The 12,210-nt window shown below is 30.6% G+C and overlaps 1 protein-coding gene across 1 annotated transcript in view; it reads left to right on the forward strand.

Moving 5' to 3' along the window:
* Positions 1-6,534: 6,534 nt before the first annotated feature.
* LOC137644916 (beta-1,4-galactosyltransferase 4-like) overlaps positions 6,535-12,210 on the forward strand; it is a 64,934-nt gene continuing 59,258 nt past the window's right edge. Inside the window, exon 1 of the mRNA XM_068377791.1 lies at positions 6,535-6,719. The gene's annotated coding sequence lies outside the window, so the exon portion shown is untranslated. The remainder of the gene's footprint in view (positions 6,720-12,210) is intronic.

Genomic DNA, 12,210 nt, shown 5'->3' on the forward strand with positions numbered 1-12,210 from the left:
ACATACTGTATATAATCAAGATAATTAGCAAAGAAGAGCAAATGAAACATTTAAACTAAGAACGGAGGCTTGCACAATAAGCAAAAACATTTGCACCCAGTTTGAACTTCTGATGTTCAAATGAACCCAAATATTAAATCTGAATAAAACCTTAGACTAAGACAAGAAAATGTTACTTAAAAAAAAAAATATACAATCTTAAAACACTTGAACACTTAGTGAAATTTAGATAAATGTAACTGTTAAACTTACGTCTTTTGGCTCACACGAGGTTTCCGAACAGATAAGAGAAAATAAATACACTACACCGTTTAGCCTAAATCTCACAGGGCCAGTTACAAAAATTTATGTTGAACAAATACTTATATTAACACAATACACTTGAAATATCATTCAATGGATTCGTCAATGTCTGAACACACTGCACACAATATATGTTGGATAGAAATTGTTAATCACGTTTGAGAGGGCACACACTTGATGTACTTGAGAGGAGAGAGGGCGAACAAAATTTTGCTCTTGCAAAGGGACAGGCTAGATCTCTTCTGCTGTTTATGCATTCCTGGGGTCATATATATATTAACTTAAAACTTTTAGATAATTCTAAATTGATCATTCTAGTGGCGTGGGGGGCGGGGGCGGCAAGGCCTAACGGCATATGGTTGCCAAAATAGAAATTTGAATAGGTGAACAAACCTTGCTTACAAAACAACCTCTCTCAGCTAAGTTTGCCCAATTCCCTCCTTGAAACAGTAGAAAATAGAGTAAATCTATTTCGAGAAGTTTCATGCACATTCTAACCTCGTGAAAGCATAAAAATTATATAAGCCCTCGTGTTCAAACCTCGTATGGGTCATACAGCATATCTAATGAGTTTACATAAGACTTCGTAAAAAAATATGTGAAATAAAAAAGTGAATTCTTAAAAGTAATGTAAATTTACATATACTGACTTGAATGAAAATGCAATTAAATGAATGACGAAAGTCTTATGTAATTTACATACTTTTACTTAAAGCTACATGAGTGGAACTCTCCTTACGAGCTGGCTATACATCTCTTAAATACACAAAAATAAGATACATGAATAAAATATTTACTCTAAACTAGACCAGCTTTGTAAGAATATATATACAGTATATATATATATACAGTATATATATATACATATATATAAATATATATATATATATATATATATATATATATATATATATACATATATATATATATACTTATATATATATGTATATGTATATATATGTATATATACATACAGTATATATATATATATATGTATATATGTATATATGCATATATATATATATGTATATGTATATATACGTATATATATGTATGTATATATGTATATATATATGTATATATGTATATGTATATATACATATATATACATATATATATATATATATATATATATATATATATATATATATATATATACTGTATATGTATATATATACATATATGCATGTATATATATACACAATATATATATATATATATATATATATATATATATATATATATATATATATATATGTAAGTATGTATATATATATACAAAAAAAAATATATATATATACATACATATATATATATATATATATATATATATATATATACGTATATATATATGTTTATATGTGTATATACGTATACAATATATATATATATATATATATATATATATATATATATATATATATATATACATATACACACATATATATACATATACATATATACAATATATATATATATATATATATATATATATATATATATATATATATATATATATATATATATATATCATGAATCCGCAATCGGCGTCAATGACCTTAGATGTCAGGATGCCAGATAACTCATAATCAATCAATCAATCAATCATGACTCCGCAAAATCATGTAAACATTATTGGGGTGTCGCAGCTAAACAATTTCTTCTGTTAACACTTACAATAGATCATTGCGACATTATTCTTGTTCAAGTTACTGAAAAAGTAGTTTCAATTATAGTTCGATGTTGTAAAATGATAATAAAAAATACCATACACGAGTTATATCGGCCTAAAGGACATTCAGAGAGAGAGAGAGAGAGAGAGAGAGAGAGAGAGAGAGAGAGAGAGAGAGAGAGAGAGAGAGAGAGAGAGAGAGAGAGAGAGAGAGAGATCAAATTGTTTGTGTTTTCTGTAGTTAATGAAGTAATCTAATATCACATAAACTCCTTCATGAATATTTGTGTATATAAAAATTTTGTTTATCATTATTATGCAATGTTTCCAATAAAAAAAGATTGTATTATGCTTCTAAAATCTCATTGTTATTTTTCGAATGTTAGATTGATTTCTGAAAAACTTTTTTTAGCTTTTAGATATTCATAGATTGCAACATTTTGTAATACGTAAGAATACTTTACTGAAAAATGCTTCCCAAGTTTTTCAGATTGAAGGGGATGCGCCGTTTTAGTCTTTATACCCTAAGCCACTTGCCCTTTATTCATCATTATATACATTCTTTTTTCGTTGAGCTTTGCCGTCTCACTGTCTGTGATTGTGGCCAAGAATGGTTAGCATTGACATGAGAACTAAAACTTTAAACATATACATTAATATCCTAGATACATTTCTAAGTTAATCTTTATTCCAAGAGATTTATTCCCTTCATAATTATCGAGGCCAAAAGGCAAAATTAGAGATAGTTATCACAGGGTATAGATAACGGGGATTATTTTGTTGATTTAAATGCTTATCTGAATAATGGTCAGTAATTCGTGAGTCGTTGTCTTTTTGGGTGTTTGGAGGATTTGCTTCCTTAAGGATCCGTATACCAACATTTGTCTGGCTCGATATAGTTAGATCATTATATTTTGTAGTCCTTCATATACCTTAAGTGCTCTGTAGAAAGATTTTCCCGTTTCGTTTAAAATTGACCAAAATATTTTCGTTAATGGAATAATGATAAAGGAATGGGACATATATTGTATAATAAAATCTGAGTGACATCACTTATTCATGGAAGCATGCTTCATAATTCAAGTTTGGTTTTTTGTTTGATGGAGATTGTAAAAACGGAGATTGAGAGAAATGAAATTCAAAGCTCCAAATGCCTTATTTCTGAATCCAGCTAATGAATATCATGTCTTGGCTTCACACAGATATCAAATAGTTCCAGGTTGGAATGGTCAAGTAAAGGTGTTTCATGCTTCCGCTCGGGAGAGATTTCTTTTCTGGAGGGATAGTGAGGAGCTAGGAACTAATATTGACGGTCTAAGACGAGCACCGGAGGGGAAAACCATTCATTTTGAAAATAATGAGAATGTTTGAGAAATATATGATTAAAGAATGAAAGAAGGGAACATAAATGTTAAAGAATGAAATAGGGGAACATAAATGTTAAAGAATAAATACCCAAAGAATGAAAGAAAGGAGCACAAATGCTAAAAGATACAGACCTAACAAGACATGTCAGGGGATAGATGAAGAATCTCGGAAAATAAAATCTAAAAAGAGAGAAATATCTAGGAATCCGAGGGTATCGTTCCTCAGCTGTGTGATTTAGTGATTAAGAGGATAATAAAACTTTTATTTTAACATTTGGTTTATTCCTTTCCGGCTTACGGCATCAGCTCTAGAAATTATAGTTTAACTACTACCTTGATAGGCTGAGGACCTGGTATGGATAACTGCTCGAACACTCCGAACTAGAGCTTCATGGATACAAAATGTATTTTCACTCGTTATTCACCCGGATCAAGATTGTAAGAACGTTGTGCATGAAATTGATAAGAAGCCAGTTTGATCTCCAAGCAGTGTAATTTCTCAAGATAAAGCTTCTAGTAATTATATAACCATTTATAACTTACAGTCAGGGTATTAGCATGTGGAATAATTTTGTGCTTATGACATCTGCAAATGTATTTTTTTCCGACAAATTAGAGAATTCATTTTGGGAAACTAGGTATATCAAGGTTTCATGACAAAATTTCGGAAAATTCCGTCGTTCTGAGACTAAAAAGCTTTATATATATATATATATATATATATATATATATATATATATATATATATATATATATATACATATATATATATATATATATATATATATATATATATATATATATGATTTGCTAATAAAAACTTTCTTCTGATAGCTTTTGCCAGAATGTAATAGCGTCCTCATTTACCTCAATATAAATTATTTTCGATACGAAAAAAATGAATTCTGATTGTATTCAAGGTGCTATGAAGTCATCAGTATCAATTGTATCCATCACTGATTATCTATTATGGAAAGCTGATACTTAAACTTCGTTACTTATCAAACTTCCAACAACAGCAGCTACTTTATTCTACTGCTGCTACCTTCTACAAATTAACTAATATTGAATACGGTTAGAAATATTTGCTAGAACATTAACCATTATCAAATAATATTTAGGCGATGATACAATATCTTACAGGCTGTATCAAGAATACTCATTTAACTTCTCTCCACACCCTCTAAAACAGAAATGACTTACTCATTTCCTCATTGTCGGACTGGCCGGGTTAAGGGGTGGTGAAGAGGAGACCACCCCCTCCCCCCGCAACAATCCTTCCCTGAAGAGAGTCTACTTGACCCCACCTACGAAAAAAGTAGTAATTGAAAAATAATTATATACACTCACACACACAAATATATATATATATATATATATATATATATATATATATATATATATATATGTATATATATATATATATATATATATATATATATATATATATATATATATATATATATGTGTGTGTGAGTGTTTTGTATTTGCAGTGAATAGTTGAGACGTCAAATGATGATAGGGAATTGAAATATGGCAACTCAGTTTGTAACTGATGTATGCTTTTGCTAACAAAGACAGCCCTTTACTATTTTTGTTTCACTAAGATTAGAGAAGGCTCCGCTCATTTCAGAGTAGTAGTAAAAAGAGCAACATCTTGTTTATTTTATCACGGGAACACTAGAGACATCTGACGAAAGATTTCCCTTGAGTGTCTGCGTTCTTTTGATTTTAACTGTACATAGACTACGTGAACGGGCCACCTGAAATCGTGTTAAAAAGGTTAGTGTAAGTAATCATCCATACAATCATAAAGTTTGATTTCAGAGTAGAGTATATAACATGTTTTAATCTATTGCACTAAGTAGAACTATGTATCAAAAGGTTTTAATTTGAAATAGATGTCAGAAGATGCTAGAAATATTGTGAAACCCAGGAGGTAGGGTGCATGATGTAGCATTTATCTAGTTTGGGATACATTTTCATCGGAGACAATGTAACAGTTTTTTTTTTTAATCGTTGATTTCAAGTCTATACTTAATTCCCAATTCCTATTGCACTTAGGTATACTGAAAAAAAAATCAATATCTAATTTGAATAGTGTACATAAACATGTAATTCACAGGTAAAAAACTGTGAATTTCATGCTTATGTGCACTATTTTTTTTATTTTATTCTTTTACATATAAACACGAAATCTTCTTGGGAATAAAGCTGTGATCTTAGTAAAAAGAATAAAATGCTAAAGCCCAATAACCCGGCAAGGAAAGCATTTTCATTTTCATCATTTAAAGGAAACATCTGTTGGCGCCCTGTTCTAAGTCTTCTTATCATCAATATGATGCTCCTGCCTTTCTTTAGTGTTTCCTCAATTTTAGTCTGATGGTGTTTACGAATGTCTTGGGTTGTTAGTTAGTTTGAATTTTTGGGATAGTTCTGCTAATTCTAGTTCATCTCCCTTGGATTTTATCCCATATCCAATCTTTTCTTTATTAGGATTTCGGTCTTTACTGATAGTTTTCCTTTATCTTGTTTACTTAATTGTGTGTATGTGTTGACGTGTCATAGGATAATGCTATTGTATAAGGAAGTTTAGGGGAATCTATTATCGCCTTTGCTTTTCAGCTTCTACATGCAGATTTTAAAGGGGAATAACGACCTGAAATTGCTAACAATAGGTTAACATGGCATAATACACTAACGGCGTTCAGGGAATTTGACGAGTGACAGCTACTGAGTGTACAAATTTCAACCAATACTTGTACGGTATAGAGATGAAAGTTGATTAAGGTAGTTTATATTCCTTTTAATTGTATATATTTCCTTTCTTTCCAACACGTATCAATAACGCCAAGAGAAATTAAAACTATGTGTAACATTGCTATGAAGCACCCTAGTCTTACATTCACTGTAACTATACTTTTATTTGGTCCATAGCATCTCCGTTGGCCATTATACAGAAACGGACCATAAACCCAAAGCGAGACGTTCACAGCCTCGTGTGAGTAATGGCTTTTCCTTGGGTTTAAAATCCCAGGTACAGACACACACAAACGTGAGTGCGCACACATATACGCACACGCACGCGCACACACACACACGCAGACACACACACCTATTCACACCAACCAGAGAGGTGTCCGCCCGCACAAATCTTTCATGGGGCGATGGGCGTTAACACTCGTAGTCGATTCTTGACTCCCGTTTGATAAACGGTCTTCTTCCCAACCACTCCGAGGAATTGTTGCCGACAGACCGCCGGATGGATTGTGAAAATATCGATTTGCTTAATTGAATGTGATCATGATTAGCTCTCTTGTTGTGATTACTTATAGAATAGGAATACCGAGTGATGTTTTATTGTGAAGAATAAAAAGGTAAGTGATAAATGTAATATTGAAGATAGCCCAATCTAGCTAGATATTTTGAACTAAATCAATCAATCACACAACACACACTCACACACACAAACATATATATATATATATATATATATATATATATATATATATATATATATATATATATATATATATATATATATATATATATATATATTATATATGTATATTTATATATAAATTATGTGTGTATGTATATATCTATATATATATATATATATATATATATATATATATATATATATATACAGAATATATATATATATATATATATATATATATATATATATATATATATATATATATACAGAGAGAGAGAGAGAGAGAGAGAGAGAGAGAGAGAGAGAGAGAGAGAGAGAGATGTACATTATTTTTAAGTACATTAGTGTAATATTGAATGTTTTATAAACCTAACTGTTCCATTGTATTATTATTATTATCATTATTATTATTATTATTATTATTATTATTATTATTGGGTAAGCTACAACCCTAGTTGGAAAAGCAAGATTCTATAAGCTCAAGTGCTCCAACAAGGAAAAATAGCCCAGCGAGGAAAGGAAACAAAGAAATTGTTAAACTACAAGAGAAGTAATGAACAATCAAAATTAAATATTCTAAGTACAATGATAACATTAAAATAGATCTTTCCTTTATAAAGTATAAAAACTTAAAAAAAAAAAGAAGGAAAGAAATAAGATATGATAGTGTGTCTGAGTGTACTCTCAAGGAAGGGAACTCTACCCCAAGACAGTGAAAGACCATGGTACAGAGGCTATGGTACTCCCCCTCCCCAAGATTAGAGAACATTGATTTGAAATTGGAGTGTCCTTCTCATAGAAAATCTTTTTACCATAGCCAAAGTTTCTCTTCTTCCCTTACCAATAGGAAAGTCACCACTGAAAAATTACAGTGCCGTCGTTAACTCTTTGAGCGAAGAAGAATTGTTTAGTGTAGGCAAAGACAAACTGAACCGTAACCAGAGAAAGGTATCGAATATAGTAATGTCTGGTCAGTCAAAGGACCAATAACTCTCTAGCGGTGGTCTCTCAAAGGGTGGCTTCATTGTTCTTGTCTGACGTATGCATAATTTTGCCTCTACTGAAAGCAACGTAAACTTTAAATGGAAAACGTGCGAGTAAATATAGTCACTTTACACTATGTGACCAAGTGTTGGCCTATAGAAGAAGCTCACAGACCCATAATTTATGACACTACTTGGATCATAATAGAAGGACGTGTTTTGAATTGCAATTATAATAATTTGCACATAAAAAGCCTCTTGCTTAATAAAACTGTACTCGGTGGTTATGTTCATAAACCTACACATTGTGATCATAATGACCCCAACTCACAGAAAGGGAATATGATTGTATTTGTCGTAATCTATGATTAATACCCTTCATTTTATGTATAATATAACTATCTCTAAGCATTTGAAGTCTTATATTTTTGGGTGATCATTCTATTACGAAAAAAAGTGTTTTAATTTTTTCTATTTTGCCTTGTTTTGAGTTTTGTTCTGTTTGGCCCTCAGCTGCTGATTTTCATCTTAATTTGTTGGACAGGAACCTACGTTCTATTGTATTGCTTATTCCTGATCTAGATATTAATATCTGGCACCAACGTTCAGTTAGTTCTTTATGCATGTTGCAAAAGATTTTCTCATAATTATGAATATCCTTTGTATTCAGATCTTTCCGGACAGTAGCTTACCATCCTGTTCGTAATACTGGGCATGCAGTTAATTTTAATAGACAAGCCTTCTCCATCATGAGGCTCAATACTACACGGTATTGTAGAACTTTCATTCCAGCTATGACCAAATTATGGAATGATCTTCCTAATCAGGCATTGAATCGGTGCTACGTCAAAAGTTCAAACTTAAAACGAATATTTTTATGTTGAACAGGCTGTCAAGTCTCTTTTCATAGTTGATATATCAAAAATTTATTTTCATGTTGTTACTGTTCTTAAAATGTTTTATTTTAATTGTAGATTACTTCTCTAGGAGTTTATTTGTTTCCTTATTTCTTTCTTCACTTGGCTATTTTTCCAACTAGGATTGTGGCTTAGCTAGTACTAATTTCTGAAAACAATCGATAGCACATAAAAATCTTAATATTTAAATGCTGACTTTATCAATTGAAACCTTCTCTTGGGATTGCATCTCATGAAGAAATGATACAGATCGGAGGCAGTCGTACAATGAGGATATTGCAATTGTTGAACTAAAACCTCAAAACAAACATCTTAACGGTGACCTCATTAAGTCAAGGCAATGAGGTCAGCGTGTAAGGCGATTCTTCACCGCTAGATATCCAGTTAGTTACGAAAGGACAGCAGAGCTGGTCATTAGAGGACAGTGGAGCTAGTCATTTCACAGAAATGAATGATCCTTGAGGTTGCAAATATCATTTCAAGTTCAAGCGACATTATTTTATGCAGAAATGCAAAAAAAGGGACGAAATGTTAGGAAGAAGCGTAAGAAATACTTTCAGAAAAGGCAACACGGCTGTTTTTGTTACGACCATCAGGCCAAATCTAAAATAATGTAAAATGTCACAGGCCTATGCTTACACTATACATTCCAGATCGACCCGTCATTTAACGTCAACTTGAATAATGCTGTGCAAAAAAATTCTTGCGGTTGTAGAAAAATATCGTGGGAGTAAGAAAAGCTCCCGGGTATACGAAAATCTAAGAAAAAGGACTGGTAGATAAAGATGTAGGATTATATCAACACCAAACGAAATGTAATGATTGTGTGAATATCACCAATATAACGCTCGTACACCATGCTTATTAGCGTTTTCATATTAAACACATCTTAATAAAACTTTTAATATATATGTATATATATATATATATATATATATATATATATATATATATATATATGTATATATATGTATGTATATATATATATATATATATATATATATATATATATATATATATATATATATATATATATATATATATATATATATATATACATATATATATATATATATATATATATATATATATATATATATATATATATGTATATGTATATATATATATATGTATACACATATATATATATATATATATATATATATGAAAAATTATTGCCAATAAGTTTATTCTCTGTAGTATATATGAAATATTTACAAAGATCATATTAGGCCGAATAGACAGACAGCTAGATTGTAATCAACCAAGAGAACAGGCAGGATTTAAAAGTGGGTATTCAACAATTTACCATATCCATGTAATTAACCAACTGATGGAAAAATCAACAGAGTATGACAAACTACTATGGATGGCACTTATAGACTATGAGAAAGCATTTAATTCTGTCAAAACATCAATAGTAATGAAAGCCCTTCAAAAATAGAAGAATGTTATGTTAAAACACTTGACGATATCTATACAGGCAGTACAGCAATCCTAAAACTACATAAACATAGTGAGAAAATTCCGATTGAGAAAGGAGTTAGACAGGGAGGCCCATCTCTCCTAAATTATTCATAGCATGTCTAGAAGTTTTTAAGCATTTAGATATGGAAACTGATATCAATGGGGAATACCTTAACTTCAGATTTGCAGATGACATAGCTGTGTTTAGTGAATCATTGGAGGAATTACAAAAGATGATAGAAGATTTGAATAAAGAAAGCAGAAATGTAGGACTGAAAATGAATATGAATAAAACTAAGATAATGTTCAATGGAAATGCAGAGACAACATATAAAGGCTATGAACGAACCTGTAGAGATTATTAATGAATATACACACTTAGGATAGACAGTAAATGTTTCCCCCGGTCATGAGAGCGAAATTTTAAGGAGGATAAGTACGGAATGGGGAGATTTTGGTTAACAAATTGAGATCAAGAAAAGAAAAAATGCCACTTTCTCCCAAAAAAAAAAAAAAAAAAAAAACAGTATTTAATGAGATGGCCCTACCAGTATTAAATTATGCATAAAAACTTGGAGCCTTACTAAAGCCTTAGAACATAAACTAGTTACAACTCAAAGAGCTATGGGAAGAATAATAATGAGAATAACACTAAGAGACAGGAAAAGAGCAACATGGATACGAGAGCAAACTAAAATGGAGGATATTCTAACAGTTTGTAAGAAAAAGAAATGAACATGGGCAGGACATATAATGAGAATGACAGATAATAGATAGACATTATGAATAACAAAGATCCCTAGAGATTGTAAAAAAAAAAAAAAAAAAAAAAGCAAATGAAAGAGAAGACGAGGGATCTACAAACTAAGGAAGTTTTGTTAGGGTAGACTGCCACCGAAAGACCATAAACAGACGTAAGTGGAAGGACATGTCTGAGGTCTTTGTTCTGCAGTGGATTAGTAATAGCTGATTATATATATATATATATATATATATATATATATATATATATATATATATATATATAGTAGAAAGAGATACGTGCCTATTATAAAATTAAAAACGGAAGGAATCTGTGCTATAGCTTTAGGTAATAACGGAGCTGGTGAAAATAATCATTAGTCATTGAGCGGTTGAGTTGACAGTGGTGATTTTACATTTATCTGTGTAGTGATGACGGGGCTGCTGCAGTGCTGAGTCATCGTTAATGAAAGAGATCTGAAACAGCTGTAAGGGAACAGTTTATCAGGATATTTCCTTTTGAAATACTTTCTCAGAATGCTGCACGACCTCCTGAGTCATTATGTGTTTGAAGGCGTTTCTAAAGCGTAGAAAAATAATGTAAGTAAGCAAGATTCTCATGATGTTATCATATATATATATATATATATATATATAGTATATATATATATATATATATATAATAGATATATATATATATATATACATGTGTGCGTGTAGGCTATTTATATATATGAGTATATGAGTGCATGTAACTCTCTCTCTCTCTCTCTCTCTCTCTCTCTCTCTCTCTCTCTCATGGGATACGGCAATTTGGTCTAAAACAACTTTAGTCAAGAGACGTCTTAGTTTAAAGATATTAGTGTAACGAAATCCTTTAACAAATATAATTTATTTGATCGTTCTTAGAAATTCTTTCGAGTATATAAAATAAAAATAAAATAAAAATGAAAAGCTGTGCCAGAATCTTCCTGAATAGCCTACACACATGTATATATATATATATATATATATATATATAGATATTGTGTGTGTGCATAATCTTTCTCCCCTGCTGCTTACTATCACATTGAATAGTTTGGGCTCCAAAAATAATATATAATCAAATTAAATTTATTACTCGATATATCTAAATTGACTTTGTTTTTAAGGACTCACAAATCTTGGCTCTGTGTAGACAACTTTGGTACTGAAAACTCTGCTTTTGTCCCCATTTTTTTGTCAAAAAATGAAATGTTGAAGAATAGCAACTTGATTTCATTCATGATGCAAAGTCCCTGAGGAGTTAAGGTAGTATGACCAACACTGGTAAATTTGA

The sequence above is a fragment of the Palaemon carinicauda genome, chromosome 8, assembly GCF_036898095.1.
Source record: "Palaemon carinicauda isolate YSFRI2023 chromosome 8, ASM3689809v2, whole genome shotgun sequence".
NCBI lineage: Eukaryota > Metazoa > Arthropoda > Malacostraca > Decapoda > Palaemonidae > Palaemon > Palaemon carinicauda.